General features: G+C 40.3%; 1 long non-coding RNA gene across 3 annotated transcripts; it reads right to left on the bottom strand.

Annotated features, from left to right (window-relative positions):
* Positions 1-1,287: 1,287 nt before the first annotated feature.
* LOC141785784 (uncharacterized) lies at positions 1,288-16,610 on the bottom strand. 3 transcript variants are annotated; one of them, XR_012597577.1, is made up of 15 exons: positions 16,528-16,555; positions 16,313-16,370; positions 16,131-16,211; positions 13,601-13,681; positions 11,562-11,705; positions 11,392-11,467; positions 9,806-9,912; positions 8,975-9,059; positions 5,968-6,084; positions 5,598-5,692; positions 4,405-4,491; positions 3,744-3,867; positions 3,273-3,356; positions 1,958-2,059; positions 1,288-1,884 (listed from the first exon to the last, which is right to left on the bottom strand). It is a non-coding gene; the product is annotated as an uncharacterized LOC141785784 (long non-coding RNA). The 3 variants fall into 3 exon arrangements; XR_012597576.1 differs by lacking the exon at positions 5,968-6,084 and having other exon boundaries at positions 16,542-16,610; XR_012597575.1 differs by lacking the exon at positions 5,968-6,084.
* Positions 16,611-20,826: the final 4,216 nt, after the last annotated feature.

Below are 20,826 nucleotides of genomic sequence, written 5' to 3'. Positions count from 1 at the left end.
ATAACAATAATAAGACAACAAACTTATATGATAATACAAAATAATTATAAAATAAAAGAAATAAAAATGATATAATAATAATAATAATAATAATAATAATAATAATAATAATAATAATAATAATAACAATAATAATAATAATAATAGTAATAATAATAATAATAATAATAATAATAATAATAATAATAATAATAATTAGACCACAAGCGTATATGATAAAAAAAATAATTATAAAATAAAAGAAATAAAAATGATATTATAACAATAAAACAATAAGCTTATATGGTAATAAACAATAATTATAAAATAAAAGAAATACAAATGGTATAATAATAATAATAATAAGACAACAAGCTTATATGATAATAAACAATAAATATAAAATAAAAGAAATAAAAATGGTATAATAATAATAATAATAATAATAATAATAATAATAATAATAATAATAATAAGACAATAAGCTTATGTAATAATAAAAAATAGTTGTGAATTAAATAAATAAAAATGATATAATAATAATTATGATAATAATAATTAAAATATTAATAATAATAATAATAACACATATACATATAGCTTTACTCTTGAGTTATAATCCATTGATTTGCCACAAGATGGTGGCATTTCATTACTATATTTTTATTTCTAAAATCTGATGGAAGCGTCATTTTATAACTCGGTTTAATGCTTTAACATAAGTAATTTTTCTGAGTAAATGTGCCATGGTATATTTATCAGTATTATCAATTCTTTCTTCAAACTCTGGCTCTGTCTCTGTTTATTTTATTTTTTTAAATCTATCTCTTGTTTCATTTCCATCTTGCAAATAATTTTTATCCCTGTTTTAAAAAGTGCTTTATTAAAAAAAATCTATATTTTTTCTTATGTTCATCGCCACCTCTATTTTTAATAATTTTGTTATTAATTAATGTTTTTTCAAGCGGAAACTGTCATGCTGCACTTACAGTACTTGGCCACAAGATGTCAGTGTCAGATCATAAATCTTATCTAAACACAACTCAAAACACAAGAGGGAACCAATCAGCTACAAGAATTCATTACTATTTCCTGAATAGTAAATAAAATGATAAAAAAAAAAAAATTGTGTAGTATTTATTTTAAAAGACTTTTTTTTCTTTTATCATTCTTGAAAAGTCAGTTTGTATTTTGCAAACAGTGTGCCTTTAAATGAAGATATATTGCATGCAAATAGAATAATAAAGATGCCACAAGTCACAATAAAGATCAATTAGACTCACTTGAGTTCATATAAATGTGGAATTGTTTTCAGATATGTTTATTTAGACTCTAAAGAGGACAGCACAGTCAGAAGTGTGAGAGTTTCTTGTTAATGTTGCATGTTTTCTTCACTGTCTCTTGTTAATATTGTAAATAAATGTAGCAGGGGGTTGTTGCATGAAGTCTGACTGCGGAGTGGATGTAAATGCAGCCTAACAGAGCTCTCCTCTCATTCTTTGAAGTGTTGTGAAAAAAGTGTTTCAGTCCCATTTCATTTGTCAAAAGGCTACTTAAGAATGAGAGATGCTCCCCCCTCACCCGTTTTTTTTTTTTTTCTCCCAAGGACGTATGAGCTCATGCTGCTGGCCGGCTGCCTGGATGAGGAGGAGGATGAGGAGGAGGAAGAAGAAGAGGGGGCGTAAGCATTCATCAGGTGCATTACGTCACCGCGGGCCAATCCCCTGCTCTCTGACACGCTGAGCGCTCACAGCAGCGTCTGTTCCACGTGGGGGGAGTTTGGCTCAGAGAGACACGAGCTGAGATTCACCTCGAGGACGGGGTCACCAGGTCGACTCAGGTTCAGTTCAAACGTGCAATCTCCCCGCTGGGATGTGTGTAACACAAAACAAGTCCTCACATGACCTGGAGGTTTTTAAATTAAGAAGCAGACCTGAGGAGTATGAAAATATTTCCCATATAATCTTAAAGAGGATACGTGTTTTGCATGCTGATTTTGCAGGAGAGGATGCAAATTTCTGCCTGTGGAGCTGTGATTGAGGCGCTTCAACTTGGTCCACCTCTTCTTCATAGCAGACATCTGCAAGACAGAAATCCCAGCCAGAGTTCAGCAAACACACTTTCAATCATAAAGCATTCCTGTTCTGCTCCAATATCTCACATCTCCTCCTTTTGTCACAGCTTTGATGCTCAGATTTGTTTTACTTTCTGGTCAAAAGTTCAGCGTAAGATTGCAAAATTCACAAAAACAAACATGATGCAATGACTCTGAGGCTTTCTATTTGCAGATAACGTGATTAACTTTGCTTATATAAGTCTGCTTTTGTTCTGGACGGAGGCAAACAGGCCCAGGCTAAAAACGGCAGACGCTGGAAGAAAGAGCAGGGCTTGTAGCAGACTGTGAAACACCTAATGCAACTTAAGTCCAAATTAGCTCAAAGCAGCCTTTAAAAAGACACTTAACACCTCTTTTTGTGACTGCTAATGAGTTAAACTGCAGCATTGTGCTGTTTTAAGGTTGCAAAAACCATTTAAGGTCATGTGACCTGTTTTATTCAATGAATTTTTGGGATTTAATGTACATGCTGGATCCTGAGGGCCACAAAATCTAAACCTTGATAAGTTTTAGTGGATTCTTTCTTAATAAAAGGCTCTTTTGTTCCAAAATCAAGATTGCATGCAGCTTTTAAAAGACAAACCAAGTGTCAAAGTTCACCACAAGCACAAAAAACTTTAATTTCTTGAACAGCAGATCTGTAAAAAACAGCAAAGCAGAATTTTCCTGCACCAAGCTGTCACAGATTTTAAGCTAAAACAATAAAAATGAGGACAGAGCCTTCTGGAGGTGCTGCAGGACTAAATCAATGAAGCATCTGTGATGGGCGGAGCCAAATCCAATCACCCAATGACTTACACGCCCTGCCCCCAGCCTCCCCTCTCACACCGGAGCCAGCTCTGTACATAAGACGATCACTGAGCTTTAATAGCATGAAGAGAGAGTTAGATCAGATAGCGAGCTGGCAGCGTTATCAAGCCGCGTGTTTGGAGCAGCGATGACAGTCCTGGCACAAACAGGGAGTGCTGGAAGCTGGACTCAGACCAGCCGGGGTTCAGTGTGTGTGTGAGAGAGTGTGTGTGCATGTGTGTGTGGCGCCTGTCTGGCTTTTGGCTGGAGGTGGAAGCCTGTTGGAATCAGGGAAATTTAAGTGCAGAGGCCAAATGTGGTCCACTTTTAGAGGAACAAGCAGCTGCAATATGCATATTTTATGATATCAGCACAACAATAAACACACTTCTCTCTGCGTTTCCAGCCTGCAGCCTCCGACTCCTTCATTTAGGGGCTTCTTCCACTTCCTGGGGGCGTGGCCTTCAGCAACCTGCAGGACAAATGTGCAAAAACACACTCATGAGTCTCACCTGAGTAGATTTAAGGCTACATAAGGACATCACAGCTCACAGGTCTGGAAGACAGGGGCGGGACAGGAAGTGCGCTGCATGCAAAAGTTCAATCCGGTTGCACGGCCTCTGCTGAGACTTGCAGAGGCTACTTCCCGTCAGTTAAAGTTAGATTGTGCATGACTTGGTTTGTGTGAAAAATGTGTTTATTTAAAGGTGTGTCTGTTTGACTGTGACTGAAACATTTTTTCTGTTTTTCTCCTGCTTTAATTTAAAACTCCAATTAAAAATCTTCCCTCTCGTACCCAGACATGAAGCGACCTTGGTGGGTAAATGCATTCTCCTCTTACGAGTAAAAGTAGACGTACAGTGTGAGGAACAGCTGCAGCTGTTGTCCACGCTCTCTGTGTTGGTGATGAATGGCTCCGTGCAGCTGCAGGATCTGCTCTCTGCAGTCAGGGCCGTCACTCCGTCTCTGCTTTAATCACAAACCTGCAAGGAAAGTCAGAAAACACTGGGTGGTATCTGGGAGAGGGATGGGAAGACAGAAGGACACCGAGGCAGACGGATGGAGAAGATCTCCTCTCCTCCTCCAAACCTGGACGCGGGATTTACAGGCAGAGATAACACCTGACCCGACTCTGAGCAGACATCCGTAAAACTGAGAGGAATCAGCGCAAAACCCTGAACTGAAACTACATTTTATTCCAACATTGACCCCAAAACATCGTCCTGACCTTTCTTTAAATTAGAGGGAAATAAAACTGATAAACTTGTCCTCAGTCTCAAGGTCTCAGACTGTAAACCGGACCTCACAACGATACACCAGCACACACACACAGACACACACACAGTCGCACCTTTCCCCCCTGAAGTGTTCTGATCTCAGTAATCAGGTTGGCCAGATACGGAATCCCACAGCTATATTTATGACACACACTTACACACACACACACACACACTCAGAGGACGCCAGCAGAGACTGTGTGTGTATAAACAGACTGAGCTGCTTGTGTGTTTTCCTCTCACCTGATTGCAACCCCTCACTCCCACGCACACGTTTCTCTCACACTTCTCGGCTGACCTTTGACCTCCTCTGCAGAAAAGTGAAATCACCTGAAAGGAGAAAACAGAGGAGAAGTTGTTAAAGCGAGTTGTGAGAGTGGTGCAGCTGCTGTGTGTGTGTGTGTGTGTGTGTGTGTGTGTGTTGTTGTCTTGTGGTCTGCAGGGTGTAATCAGCCCGGCCCACCGGCCCGCTGTGAATGCTCCGTGCTTATCACCATATTTTGCAGCGTATTAAGTCGACCACAGGCGTTTTCACGCTGCGGTTTTGTCACGTTTGTGTGGATTCACCTGCAGCGCGTCCCTCGTGTCTCCCCTGACATCTGGAAGCGGAGTAAAGCGCTCAAACTACTGAGGCAACCCTCAGTAGTTTGGCAGAGAGATGTGGTTTTTATAAAGTATTTAATATTCAGAAGTTTTTCTCCTGAAGACAGATTGAGGCCAGCGTGAGTTTGTGTCGTCCCCTGCTCCAAACAAATTATCAGCGGGGGAATAACCACGAGCTGCTGCTTCTTCTTTGTTATTCTGTTGCCTCTCACGTAATTGACGGATATTAACTTCCCATCAAGCAGCTCTAATTATAATCAATCCTCCAATAAAGCGCGCAATTAAGGGAGCAATTTGATTGGTTCAAGTTGAACCCCGGAGTCTAATGAAGACGTGCGCACAAACAAATTTATCAGGGTGACAGCGTGTCAGAGAAAACATCTGGAGACGCTAACGGAGCAACATGTTCTCATTATGACCTTGGATGCACTTTTCAGAGTTTTTAATCAGGAGGATCGATACGTTTCTGATTTGAGTTCACGTCGTGAGTTTTTATTTAATCCTGCACTCATGTTGTTTCAGACCAGAGCTGGATTATAAACTCTAAAAAAAAGTTTTTAACTGCTTATTAAGAAGTTTTTTCCTGGACAACTTTTCATTTTGCATCACTTCCCCAACACTAAGACCACATTTGATGAAAAGCAGGAATAAAAACAAACATCAATCAACAAAAAAGTCAAAATATTCCAGTGCATTGTTCCTTTTTTCAAGTTTCATTTAAAATCAGAATTAATTAAGTTTCACATCTCTCAAAAGTGACAAGTTTGCACCTGCAAAAGTCTTCCAGGTGGGCATGTTTTGCTTCATACAATGAGGACAATCAGCACCTGTACCTTTCACTTCTGCTTTTCATTTCCACCAACACCTGAGTCGTCTTTCCCTCCTCTTCTTCTTCCTCTTCGTGCGTCGTCCACCTCCGCATCCAGAGCTGCAGAAACAGAAGCAGACGTGCAAACATTGTTTCAAACTTCACAAAAGCAAAGATGACCGAGAAATGTGATGATATTATGAGGCCATAAACTCTGATTGTTGCAGGATGCATCCAGTTGGTATCTTGGAGGTGCATGTGTTAAATGCCTTGCTTAGGGGTACAGTGAAGAGTCAAGTCGTCCTTGTTTCCACATTAGCTGAAGGACACTCTTGCGCTGACTTCTACGCTTTTCAAGTAAATCCTGCATCTTTGCAACCCGATGACTGGACTACCTGCAAACCCTCGGCCTCCATGAGACTGGGAGGAATAAAAGACATCGGCCCGGTTTGATGTCAACGTCTCCCCACTCACTCAATCAATGCCCCGAGCCCAAATGAAAGATGAAAGGCCTGCAGAGAGGAGGGGAGAGGGGAGCTTTTTTAGCCAACAAAAGGATCCCTGTGCTCTCAGACACTCCAGCAAACATCGATCTCTTTCCCCACCACCGGCCTCCACAAATGGATTTGATTGAACACACAAACGCAGCTTCAAGTCGCATGTTTTATTCATCATTCGGTGCTGATACTCGTCTGTTTGTCGCTACTTTAGGTAGTGCTTTTATCTGTGGTGGGAAGAGGTGACTCTGATGGAGAGCGTGAGGAAGAAACAGGAACCTGAGGACAGCTGTTTGTGAGTTTAAGAAATCACCAAAAACACGCTGAGACGCTGATGCCCTTGATATCTCCCATTGGAAACCCTGTTAGTGCCTAAAAGATCCTGCAGCCTGGATCTGGATATGAAAAATCTGACAGGTGTGGATGCAAAAGTGAAATGAAGGAGCCCTCCTTGGTGATCAACGCTCAGGTCACAGGTTTGCGTTTTGTCCTCGACGTCAGATAACAAGGTCCTTCCCAGAGGGCGGCGGGATGCGAGGAGATGGTTATGAATAAGTCTGAGGCCGAGGGCTGCAAGGACGCAGCAGATATGTTTCCGAGCAATGATGCATGACATTCACGGGGGGAGGAGATATTACAGAGGGGGGTTAATGTGTTGCTCAAAGACGAGGAGGTTCAGAGGAGAAGGTTTCCTCTGAATCAACCTGCAGGCTGCAGCGATGCTCACAGGAAGTCAGAGCAGCAGTTTGTTAGAAAGATGATCACTGATTGATCCACAGCTGAAATAAACTCCCCTCTTTCTTCTTAAGCTGCTGTGTTTGAAACATGTGATGCTTTTTCACCACGCCGTCCTGGTACACTCTCCAGAAGCTCAGAGCTACATTGGCACACTTTCGTCCGGGAAATGAGAACAACGTTGTAAAATGCAAACACAGCACAATCAGTGTTTCTCAGCATGAGAGGGATTAAACCGGAGGACACATGAGGACGCCGGCTCCAAATGTATGCCAGGAAAATTCTCCTTTAAAACAAGCAGAGGAGTAAAAATCTGCTTTTGGATGAAACGTTTATGAAACAGCTGGGTGAAATGCTCTGCACGCTGTGTCCGCACTCGTTTCCGAAACGCTGCTCAAGCCGGTTGCATCACAGGCCTTGGATCTGGATGTGAGAGCGAGTAAAAGCAGTGTAGGCGCTTCTTGGTCTCTCTTTGTGAAGGATGCATGCTCTTTGAGCCTCATTGTGAGATCACCTTAACAAAAATGTTGGTGAGAAAAAAGAAGAGCATGCCTTCTGTTCCTCAGCCTGCAGAGAAAAATGTCCAAGAAGAAGAAGAAGTAAACAGACGGGTCATTAAAAGAGAGTCTGTGAGAGATTTGTTAAAGAGGGTTGGAGGTAGAAGTCCAAAAACAAACCTGGATCAATAATAGGATGAAGGAGGGTCAATGGAGAGAAAAAAGGAGTTTAACCTGCGTTTGTAAAGTGAAAACGAGCTTTCAGAGCGTCTGTTTTATCCTCAAACACTGAGGGAGAAGTTTCAGCGTGAAAAGATGTCGGATTAAGATTATAAATACACAAAAACACACATCTATGCCCCGGACAGATTCTGCATTCAGGCTTTTCCTGGAAGGATTTGTGCTCACACACACATCAGGTTTAAAGTGTAATGCTTTCACACACACTCTCACATTCACACACTTTATTCTGAGAAAAAGATTACTACACCTGAAATCTTTGGCTTCCTTGAACCTAATATTCATCAAGTTTTTTTTTTTTTTTTTTTTTTTTTTTGGGGGGGGGACAGTTTTATTTGTAGTTATTTTTATGTTATTTATTTATCTATTTATTTATTTATTTATTTAATTATTATTATTTATTTATTTTAAGTATTTATTATTCATTTTTAATTTTTTTGATCTAATTCATTTTTATTTTCCGATAAAGTAAAATACAAGACAACAGAAATTTCTATCCTGATACAATATCAGTGATGAAATGACTTGTACAGTTTTTCTTTTTAACCCACATCTTTGCTCCTCTACCCCTACCTCCAAGAAACAAAAAAGAAAAAATAAAAGAAGGGAAATAAAAGGAAAGAAGAAAAAATGCAAATAAAACATGGAGGAAAAAAACAATAAGAAATCAAAAAGTATAAAAAATGGAAAAAAAGAAAAAGAAGGTGAAGGGAAAGAAAAAAAGAAAAGAAATGAAAGGGAAAAAAATGCAAATAAAACATGGGAAAAATAATAATAAAAAAAAAACAATAAGAAATCCAAGAGTATAAAAAAGGGGGAAAAAAAAGAAAAAGAAAAAGAAAAAATAAGGAGAAGGGAAAGAAAAGAAAAGAAGAAAAAATGCAAATAAAACACGGAAAAAAAACCAATAAGAAATCCAAGAGTATAAAAAAAAGGAAAAAAATGAAAAAATAAAAAAAAGACAAAAAGAAGAAGGGAAAGAAAAAAGAAAAGAAAGGAAAAATACAAATAAAACATGGGAAAAATAAAAAAAAAAACAATAAGAAATCCAAGAGGATTAAAAAAAAAGAAAAAAGAAAAAAAAGGAGGAGAAGAGAAAGAAAATAATGACAAAATGCAAATAAAACACAAGGAAAAAAACAATAAGAAATCCAAAAGGATAAAAAGAAACTAAAAAGGAAAAAATATGTTTTTGTTGCTGCTGCACGTCAACACTGGTGACCTTTGACCTGAAACTTGCTGCATTCACTGAAAAGTGGTTGACCACTCTTAAAACTTTGCGCCACATAAAAACAGCTGATGTTTGTGCAAGAAGAAAATTGATTTAAATTTTGTTTGCTTTAAATCCCAAACTTCCATTATTTATAATATTTGCGACTGAAATCTCTAAAGTGAAAACACTGCAGACTCCCTCTTCAAACACACACACTCACATTTCCCCAGGTGGTTTCCTCTCGTCTCAGCGGCTGTGTTCATCACTTCTCTCCGCCTGGCTCCAACACACCCTCCACTTCATCACTGTCAGAGCAGAGTGAGTGTGTGTTAGCCGGTGTGTGTGTGTCTGCCTGTGCAAACATTCCTGCATCTTCCTCTCTAAACGTGACCCACAACACACAGACACGTCTGATGCAAACACACACATTAATTTCAATTACTGCGGCTTTCTTTCTAAGCAGCCGAGAGGGAGAAAAGGAGAAAAACAACAACAAAACAACAACGGGAGCTTCTCCTCCACGGGCCACAGAGGAAAGCAAATCCCTCCACGCTCGCCCGGCGCCCGGCTCTTTCTATTTTGGGTCGACTTTAAGTTTTTAATTTGGATTGATTACAGCAGTGTAGGTGTAGCAGCCGCCGAGATAATGAACGCTGTGGGAGAGGGAGAGCTGAAGCATTATTAATGAGACATTTAAAGGTGAAGGAACCAGAGGAGGAGGATGGAAAAGAGGCAGATTAATGAAGAGGGAAAGGAGGGTTTGATACTCGGGGAAAGAAGAAAGAAGAGTGAAGCTGTCGCAGGAAATGCTCTTTACAACAAACAAGACACGGCTGAATAGCTCTGCTTTGAAAACTGCACCTTTGGGGGATGTTTCCAGGTGTTTTAACGGTCACTTCTAACACCTGCATGGCTGAAATTTGGCGATATCACATAATTTAAAGATGTGTTTGTACAGACGCTTATTTGTGTGATTGACAGCCTCTTTTTATCACTGTCTGCCCAGAAGAAAAGGTAAAAGACACTCTTTGGAGTCAGATTACTTCCTCACCTGATGCTCGTCGAGGTTTTAGACACAACAGCATCGACAAAAGGGATCCCCACGGTGCTGCAGATGTGCTCCTCATTAGTCTCTGCTCCTCTGCAGAAAGCCTGCAGCTGCACAGAAACAGAAAAAAGTCTTTAATTGTCTATATTCAAACTTTTCCACTCCTTTTTTTCTCAGAAAATACTGTAACACACATCTCAATGACTGGGGTTACTGTCCCCAACACTGCAGAGACAGAAGATCTGTGCAAATGTGTGAGCATGTGTGTTAAAAATCCCCACACACCTGTCAGCAGCTCACCTGATCCTGCATCTCCAGGGAGCAGCAGCAGCAGCAGCAGCTATATATAACGACACATCATTTGCATCAGGCTAACACAGCTTCATTTCAGAGTCTGCAGCGCTGACAGCAACATCTAGGAATAATTTCTCAATAATATTTCCAGTTTTCTTCTTATTTCACCTATTTCATCACTCCAGCGTCCTTGGAGCACTCTTACTCTCCTTTACATCACGTTTCCCCAACCTGGAAATGATTTTTTTTCACCCCTCTGCATTTTCCATGACAGGCGTTTCATACAGAGGTCTGTGGCCCCCTCGTTCTGCTCAGCGGGGGGCCCTGACACCTCTGAGAGTGATGGCTCGGTGGTCTGTAGTCAGCTGAGGGAGGGTGTCTTATTTCAAAGGCGGAGAGGAGAGAGATTTGAGGAAGCCTTAAAGCCCTGAAGGCAGGCTGGCGCCTCTTATCCTCGATCCCAGTCAGAGGAAGCAAAAGCCTCCTGTTGAACCGCCCTGTGCTGCAATTACAGCGAGGAGCAGCCGAGGATGGATGGATGAGGGGATGTCTGCGGGTTTGTGTCTACAAGAAGAGGTGGAGGAGAATTTGGGTCCAAGCAGAGCGTGCGTTTTTCGCTGAAATGATGGACTCACTGTTCAGCTCAATGAAACTTTCAAACCTACTTTCTTCTCCACTTTGAGGCTATTAGCCACAGTGTTTTTTAATGAGTCCATCCTCTCTTTGTTGGAGTGTTATAAAACACAGAAACTGTCACATTAACTGTGCTTGGAAGCTTTGTGGAGAAATGTTGATCAGCGTGTGTGCTGGCACCTGTCCTGGTCTGATCCGCGGAGCAGAGCCAGCAGCACCGTGGACGTTTTGACAGCGTTTGTACTCAGATGCACTTAATTCATCTGCAGAAGCAGCGTAGCATCACGTTCCCTCCACTTCTGCAGGTTAAAAGAGATTCAAAGACGCAGAACTTAGTCTAACGTCATTTCGCGCTGAAAACTTCACATTTCAGCTTCTGATTCTGAGTTTTTTATCTGTGGCAGGAAGCTGAAATGTTTGGCAGACACTTTTCACGATAGACTCACACATTCTGGGCTCGCTGTGAGAAAAGAGAGACGTTCAGAACTTAATTGTTGGGTGATATTTTCTCTGGTTATGTAATCTGAAAGTTGTTGAAAGCAGGATTGTTCCATTTGGTCCAGCTGCATCCTGCAGACAAACTTTTCCCATCATGAGAATAATCGTACGGCCTCCTCGAGAGTTTTTAGGGCAACTGGGAGAAGATGCAAACCCACACTTACCCGTACACACACGCTGGTTTCTGCACGTCCCTGGTTCTGGTGGATGGGGGGGTCAGTCTAGGACGGAGCGCTCCATCTGAGGTGAGATATTATACAACTGAGTCAGACATAACATGAGGCTGAGCATCCTGGAAGGAGAAGGAGAGAACAGAGCTTGTTATATTCCTCACTCGTTGTATTGTCTGCTCTTCCCAGAGAAAGGAGGCGATCAATCCAGATTTTAAGAACATTTTGTGTGCGTTAAAGCTGAGAAGATCTTCTTTCATCACTCAGGTTTTCACCCAGTCTCCTAAACACCGTCTATATCATCGAATCTGAACAAGAAGGAAACAGAGAAATTAAAACAGGAAGCATGAGGGAGTAAACAGGAAAATAAACAACGTTGTTTTGTATTTCAGGGAAGAATGATGATGAAGGATAGATGTGCACGCCAAAGAGGACAGATAGAAAATGAGTCTGAAAGAGAGAAAAATGAGACAGGTCTGATCAGCTAAAGAAATGAGACGCAGGCCTGCATCCATCAACAAAGGAGAAAAAATGAGACGGACAAAAGCTGCAGAGAGACGTCCAGGGAGAAAGAGCGGTAATTAACTGGAGAGAAAAAGAGAGCAAGGAAAGGGCAGAGAGGTCTGCATTTATTAAAGCAAGAAAGAAAGGGAATAAGATTGAAAAGCAAAGAGAAAGAGAAGGAGAGAGGTCTGCATTCATAAATTATTCACAGAGACGGGTACGTGCGGCTGATAGATGGCTTTAAGACGCAGGTAAATACTTAAAGAGGGGGAAAGATGAAGTTTGCATCCGAAGAAAATGAAAATGGAAGATGGAAAATGGATTGAAAAGAGGCTGATGGAGGGACGAACTACTCTGAACGAGGGAAAAAAAAGAAATATTAAGTTTCTTGCAGGCGAATGAGACATCTAGAAGTTGAATATAGACACTAACCGATAAAAAAAAGACGTCAGCATGCAGGGTCAGAGGATGGAGAAGTTACAGTGAAGCTTTTTAAAGTTAAGTCTTTTGTTGCATGAGAATTTGCATTAGCACTGATCTCTAAGGCATCAGCGTTTACTCCAAAATGTCAGATTCAGTCTTGTATAAATCAAGAAGAACAAAGAGGATAAAAACACAGTTTCAGTGAGTCTAACTTTTGGAGAAACTGTGGATGAAAGGAGCCTGTGGAGATGGAAAAAGAGCTTTGTGCCGATGGTGGTTTAGAGCATCTCATTCCTTTCAAATGTCTCTGGTGTTGCCTTCAAGGACCTGGCAGAAAACACTCCAAATCACATTCTGTTCCTCGAGTGTTTTCTGATGACTGGTTTTGTGTTTTTGTGGGTTTTTTTTCAGGCTAAAGCTGCAAACCTCAAATTGTCATCATTTCTGGTTTGGTCTGAGCTCAGAGAAGCATCAAGAAGGAGCAGGAAAGAGAAACAAAGACGCTGCAGAAATCAGAGATTTATCAGAATCAGAACCAGAAATACTTTATTAATCCCTGAGGGGACATTGCTCTTTAGTTTCTGCTACCCCCTCATAAAGTTAAAATAGATAGTAGTTTTTTTTTTTTTAGTGTTTTTATTGCCAATGTTCTCTTTTATTGCTGTGTTGAACTTCAAAACTTTATAAACCTTTTAGAATTTTAAAACTTTTTCAACTTTTTACCTGTGAAGTGCTTTGAGCTTTGTTGTAAATGTGCTTGTAAATAAAGTTGACATTGACAAAAAAGAAACAACAGAATTTGAGAAATTACAAATTAAATTAAATTACAAATAAATCAAGTTAAATCACAAAATAATAAGGTAATAATTAAAATCAAAACTGATCTAAATTCAATTAATGAAAAAAAAAAAAATGAAAAAAACAAAATAAAAAAAAATAAATTGATTTAAATTAAATCAAATAAATGAAATAATAATAATAATAATAATAATAATAATAATAATAATAATATTAAGAAAAGTCATGAATTTAGATAAATTAATCTAAATAAAATTTAACTAAATAAAAATTTAATAAAATTAGATAATAAAAAATAAAATTATAAAAAAATAAATTCAATTGATTTAAATTAAAATTAAACAAAAATAAATAAAATAAATAATAATAAAATAAAGTAATAAATTAAATTAAATGAAATTAATTTGAATTAATTTGGTCACCTGCACAAAGATGACATTTTGAGTGTGTTAAGATTATTTTTGCAGAGTAAACTTACGAATGAAGCGCCAAAAACAGAAGTTCTTGAGGCTGGCTCCAAAACTGCATCAGTCCCCGAAAACAGGAGCTGGATGAAGCTCTGTGGAGTGATAAGAGACGTTAATCCAAGCATGGATGGATGGTTTGACTGTTTAAATCTGTTCAGTTCTTGTTAAAGTTTGCTGTGAGGCATTTTGTGTAATACAGGAGATCTCTCTAAGTGGATTAAAAGTTTAGGGAGGTAAAGAAAATAAATGAGACTTCACTGCTCACACTGATGATTTATAACCAAGGAGATTGTCCTTGAAGTTTCCTCAAACCGTTTTATGCTGCTTTCATTTTTACTATCTGCTCTTCCACACCGAAACATGAAGCTATCACTTAACAAATAAAAGCACTCCAATAACAATAAAAGGGACAATTATTCCTCATCACTGGACATTACTGGAGCACAATTACCCCAGAGGAGGGTTTGATAAAGCAGCACCAAAGCGCTTCCTTGCGTCAGTGAGAATGAGCCGCTGAGAAACAGGCTGAAAGGAAAGGAGCCGCAGTACATTGTGTAATATCACCACATATGATTCATGTAGTATTTCTGTCAGCTCTTGGCGTGATGCATCATGTCCTCTGCTTTATATTCTGCACAAGGCGTCCATCTCATTTTTCAATCTGCAACCTTGAAGGAGAGGAGGATGGATGCACAGCCCTTCATGTAGCTGCATCTGAACAGCAAATAACTCTGAAATCCACTTATTCTCATTCACAAAACACTCGTTTTCTCTGCAGGATTTGTGGCACTGCACTGTTTTTCACTCACACACCATCATACGTCAATGAAAGCATCATTGACAGGTTGAAGGCTGTCGTTAACATGCTTCAAGGGGAGTAAAATCCATCACTTTCCAGGAATTAACAGCAAATGTTACTGATGTTATGACTGCTTTGTTTTATGGTGAAAAACCCCAACTGTCACTAACATTTTCAGAGGTTTTTTATCCCAAAGCTTGCTGACACCTCCTCACAAGATGGCTAAGGAGGACGAGGAGGAGTAGGAGGAAGAGGAAGCTGCACTCTTCTTTTTTTTTAATTTGATAGTTGGGGAGCAGATGGTGCGAGAGATTGGAAACATCGTCTGGAGTCGGACAACCCTGGGCTAATGGCAAGCTGTCCTGGCAGCGCCACGGGAGCGTGTGAGGGGTTTGAATTGTGTGGCAGTGCTGAGATAACAGGTTGGTGTATGATGGACCCAAAACGATGACCTGACGACAGCGCCACCTGGGGGATCTCACCTTAGCTGTGGTCAGAAGTTTACATACACTTGTAACATAATATCATGGCTCTCGAGTTTCAAGTTATTTCTACAACTCTGATTTTTCTGAGTGTGATTTGAACAGATACTTTGTCACAAAAAAGAAGAAGTTTGGTTCTTTATGACTTTATTATGGAGTAACAAAAATAAACACAGTTACATGAATTGCAATTTTGGTGACTTAAAGTTGTGTCAATGAAATGAGCTTCATAGCTTGGCCTCTTAACTTCTTTATCTGGTGATTCATCCAAGTTCATTTAAATAGAGCTCACTGGATACAGATGCCCACAAATGCTGCTATGGGGAAGTCAAAGGAGCTCAGCACAGATCTGAAAAAGCAAATCATTGATTTGAACAAGTCAGGAAAATCCCTGGGAGCAGGTCCCAAAAGTGAGTATAAAGTACATGGCACTGTTTTGTCACTGCCACCATCAGGAAGGAAATGCAAGCCGCCACCTGCTGCTGAAAGAAAATTAGTTAGGAGGGTGAGGAGTCAAGGTGAGGCCTTTGACCCCAAGAACACCATGCCTAATGTGAAGGAGAATGGAGGATTACCTTCAAATTCTTCAAGATAACCCAAGATAATTAGCCTGAAGGACAATGACCCCAAACACACATCAAAAGTGGTGATGAAATGGCTAAATCAGGCTAGAATTAAGGTTAAAGAGTGGTTATCCCAAAGTCTTGACTTAAATCCCATTGAAAACATGTGGACAATGCTGAAGGAACAAGTTAATGTCAGAAAGCCAACAAATTTAACTGAACTGCACCAATTCTGTCAAGAAGAGTGGTGAAAATCAACCAGAAGCTTGTGGATAGCTACCAAAAGCGCCTAATGGAAGAGAAAATGGCAAAGGGATTTGCAAGTCATAAAAGCACCAAACTTTGTTTTTTGAGACAAAGCATCTGTTCCAATCACTATCAGAGAAAACCAGAGTTGTAGAATAACTGGAAACTCAAGAGAGCCATGACATTTTTATTTACGAGTGTACGTAAACACCTGATTCAACAAAAATAGGCAACACGGGTTCGACAACTGAAGACAGAATAAATTTATTGGAAGTATCTGTGGAACAAAAGTTGTTCGTTATCACTGTAAAAGAAGATCAATTAGTCAATTTTAGAAAAATGTGTAAAGTTTTATTTCAGTATAAAATGATTTATTGTAAGCTACAAAAAATGATGCTTCCAAATTAAGTTTAATTCAAAAATGGGAAAGGGAAGGAGTGCAACTACTCACCACTCGTGAACCACAGCAAACAGGTGAAAACTACGGTGTCCTGGAGTGCCCAGCCTCCACCAGCTGCTGGCAACCACGTCACTAGAAGGAAGAGAAGCAAAAGTTACAATTAAACCAGTTGGTCCAAGTTAAAAGGGCCTAAAATACAGAGAAAATAAATGCTTAAGCGTTTTTCTACTCACCAGTTAACTACCTTCACATACAAACCAGGTAACTGCACCCAAACTTTAGTCTTAGGACCTAGAAGACACAGGAAAGGACACTTTTTACAAAAGATAAAAATGGATTCTTTGAATAAAAGTCTATGAAACCTGATCAATGAATTTACAAAGACAAACCTCAGCAAACCAGACAATTCACCCAAATTTCAAACCAGTCATTTTCAACCAAAGCCTACCTCGACCAACGTACCTGCACCTCCAACCAGCAAAGCAAAAGACTGCCATGTTGCCACAGGTGCCTTATATAGGCTCCACTAACGAGAGGGAGGAGCTGATCGTCTTCCAGGAGGCTGCATTCAAGATCAGCCCTGAAACAAACCCAAAGTTCACGTCAGTATTCCTGTGAAGTTCAGACTCCACGCTTCTGTCTCTGTTTGTTTCTGTGACTGCCACTAACGCAGAGATAAACACGGCTCTCCTCAGCCCAAACATCTCTGCACACTTATTCAAAAATTCTCCTTAAACTGTGTTATTCATCAGACCTCGCTGCGTTTCAAGTGTCAGCGCGTGTGACAGTAAACACGCCAGAGAAGTAAACAGGAGTAAATGAGAGGTAGTTTACGTGTCGGTGTGAGAACCTCCTCCTGTGATGCATCTTGTAAACGCTGCAAGTAACTTCAATACAGCCAATTTGTTGCACACAAACATGCCTCGGCTGCCAGCTCTGTCTGACTTGTTTCTGCAGGAAACCGGAGCCAACGCAGAGCAGAAGAGCTGCACACAGCTCAAGTATCATCACATCACTTCTGTCACGTGTGGATGAGACCGCACAAGGCCTCGTGCAAAAGGAATCAATAATTTTACACAAAATGTTGCTGCTCAGTGCTCCTGATTCTGATTCTGAAATTGCATTATTGATTTGTGCTTTATTTCATCTTTAAGACCCAAAAGTATCCCTCAGCTATCGTTTAAAGCTGCCTCCACTGCATTGTTAAACCCTGCAGCCGTCTCCTTGAGGGACTTGTCCATTAACTACTCTTCAGAGACTTGCACAGCTCATGTCGTTGTGTCTGCTTCCACTTCATCAATCTTTCTGATGTTTCTCTCTTGTACAGCTTAAATTTTTCTGCTCTCTTCCTCTCTTTTCTTTTTGGCACACAATGCTGGGATGTCAAACGCTTCTTCCTTCTCGATATGACTGGATTCAGTCCTTCAGAGACTGCGATCATAGCAACTGTTTCTGAATAACAAACATAAAGCTAAAATCAGAATGGAGAATTAAACAAAGCCGTGCGATTTAACCCTGATAGTGTCCAAACAGATACAGACCTCCACAAAGAGCCCAACACAATCTATTGTTGCTGCATGCCCTCGAAATGAAACACAGATCGTGCTGAAGATGTCGAGGTCGGGTGTTTGTGCAACAACAACATTCCTTTAAAAATGAAGATTGTTCCCATGATTCTCTTTCGCCAAAACAAAGCGCCTAACTTCACCATCACACCTCATCCAGAAACGAACAGATAAGATACATAAATCTACTTTTAAAGTCTTGTTTTTCTGATGGAGGCTGCAAATCCTGCACTTTTTCACGCACATGAAAATGCTTTTATGGGACTAATGTGATATTTTACACAGAGTGGGCATCAAAAAGCTTCTTTACTGCTCCTCATTTAATACCACAGCTCCTTTTGTCTGTTTGACACCTCTGGGAACAAACAGGCTCGAAATGTTAAAGTATATTATGATGCTTTACCTCAGGGTTATTACCTTTTAGCTCATTCTTGTTTCCCTCCAGTGTCTTCATCAGAAAGCTGACAGCTGAGGGATGGATGTCCTGAAAGATCCAAGAGTAAACAAGGTTATAGTTTGGAAACATTTCTGCAAAGCTTGAAGAGGATTTAGGGGAATTTGAAACCTCTTAAAAATGATTTCAGAGGGCTCAATTGGACCGTCAAACCTGCAAAACTGGCTGCACATGAAAACACAAAGAGGATGTTGATGCTTGAGATAAACTGCAGCAGAAATGTTTGCATCCAATGTATGCTTTTTTCCAGAGTCTCCTTTTAAGGTTTTTTTGAGTGTTTTCTACTTCGATAGTGTGTGTGGCCTGTTGCAGGAAATGCCAGGGCAGCTGGGAGATCCTGCAGAGATAAGTGGCGCCAAAAAGCACTGCTGATGTCACTGTCTGTAGACCGAGAAAACTTCCCTCCCCATGTTCCTCCTTTCACCTCTGCTGTGACAGAGAAAAACAAGAGACGAGTTTGGTTCCCAAACAAGGCGAAGCGGCGGCGTCTCTGTGGGCAAAGCTGCAGGAGATGCAAGAAAGTTCATTCACACTACACTTTACGGAAACAACAGCTGAAACATTGTGACTAATCCCAGAATAAGTAACTAATCCCTTAGTCTGTAATTCTAAGAAGGTCCCAGAGAAGCAGGAGTCTTCAAATGTCTCGTAGTCTGACCAGCTGACCACAATCCATTATCTTCAGTTTGTCTTTTTGCTACGACACCTTCTCTGAAAGTTGTATTGTTCTTTTCTTTGAATAAAGATGAAAAATAAATACATAAAACATGTCACGAATGCATGAGAAATGATGGAGCGTAGGATGAGAGGATTCAAAGATGCTCCAAAATCAAACCTTTATGTTAAATATTTCTTAATTTCTGGATGATTTAAATAAAGAGTGACTCATGTGGAGCTGAGTCGGTGCCTTTCTGCTGACTGTAAACACACGCAGGGGATGGATATGTAAATATGACTGTAAATAGTAGAACAGGTAAGCTGTATGTGTATGCACAGGCCATGTTGTTGCCTGTGTTCAACGCCCACACGGGGCCCCAGTGCATTGTGGGAGAGGGGGTGGCGGAGCGGAGCCATCTGCTGCAGAATAACAGAGATGTTTTATCTCATGAGAGAAAGATGGGGAGAAATGAATGAGGGAATTATGCAAGAGTGCAAGATTTTACTCAGGAAATAATGAGCAACAATGCAAAACGACGTTATATAAGCGTGTGTTTGCATCCAGATGAATGCAGAGATATAATCATCAACACAAACAATAACGAGACTTCCAACTCGAGTAAAAAGTAACTTTTTTCCAGCATCAAGCTGATTTTCAGAGCACTGTTTCTTGGATGATAAAGGAAAAACTGCTTTAGCTCACCTGTAGCAATCTGTGCAGTTTGGCAGCGAAGCTAATAACTTACGACACTGATGGAATATAAAAAACCATCAGGTTAGATCCCTGAAAGCATGGCTAACCTTTACTTCTACAACTGAATTAGAATTGAATATCACTTTATTAAATATGCCTCTCAGAAAAGTCTGAAACCTTTTCATTAGATTTAAACTGCTGTGATTATTTAATGACAGTCTGGACATTATGCTAATTAAGTGGTGCAAATGTAGATTCAATGTCAGGAGGACATATCTGGAATCAAAACGTGGGTTTGGGTGAATTAAATTAATCTAATTGCATCTGAATGATGTCAAACTTCTTTAACACATGCATGAATGTTGCCTTCCTAAACGCTGGCAACAACCTGTCTATAAAAGATGCAGGGTGTTGAATTACATTCCCCAAATATCACGCTTTCATTGTGTGATTGCATAACCATCACGTCATGCACAGAGCATGCGGCCTCCTCGGTTTTAAACGTGGTGTTATTTTCAAACTAGCCTGGTCATGCCGACGCGTATTTTGGTCGTGTTCGTATTAAATTCAGAGCTGTCAGCGCTGCGTCACACCCCGGTATCCCCTCAGAGGCAGAAACAGAGCAAGTCAGGAGAGGTCCATGGGTTCACCAGCGCTCCAGTGTTTGGTGACTGATCCCAAACTCAACCCGAAAACATCAAAATGCATTTTCAGAGCGGCTCATCAGAGCTCAGAGGACTCATGCTGCTGCTTTGTGGCTGGAAATGACTCCACAGAAGCTTAATCTGGAAGGAAATCTGACTAAAAAACAACTGTTTAGCTGATAAGAATGAAAGGGGAGAAACTCTGAGATGTACAGGATGCATCTAACAGCCTGGCAAAGGTCAAGATTTGCATTTAAATGCAGCGGCGGCAGGCCTTGATACGAGTGCATAAAGCTTTGAGCTCCAAACAGAATTAATGAAAAGCATCTGATGCCACAGCTTTAGAGCCATACAATAAGTTTGTCCTTCGACGAGTGTATACGGCACATTGTGCATCTCTGCAGCGTGCGTCATCATCTGCTCTGCTTCAGTACATCCATCCAGGAGAGAAATATCCACTCCAACACACAGGATATATTGTTTATGTGACCTTTATTGAAGCGGGGAAGGTTGCATGCTCATTTTTCAACGCCCACATGCCTTACATACGGATACATACTGGTATTCAACCAGGAAAGATGCTCTCCTATACATTGGATGAGCTTCGACTTTCTGTTTGAAGGTTATACCTGTAAAGGCTGCAGGGACCAACAGGTTAGGTTTGTAACTTAGGGCGCTACATGAATAATTAGCATTCATTTAGCTTTAGCATGGGTGCAACTGACTGAGAATC

This window comes from Halichoeres trimaculatus, unplaced genomic scaffold, assembly GCF_033239565.1.
Source record: "Halichoeres trimaculatus isolate MK-OKI-2021-1 unplaced genomic scaffold, fHalTri1.1 fHalTri1_scaffold_24, whole genome shotgun sequence".
Classification (NCBI taxonomy): domain Eukaryota; kingdom Metazoa; phylum Chordata; class Actinopteri; order Labriformes; family Labridae; genus Halichoeres; species Halichoeres trimaculatus.
The sequence above is the reverse complement of the archived record's forward strand: the minus strand, read 5'-3'. Positions and strand labels throughout refer to the sequence as shown.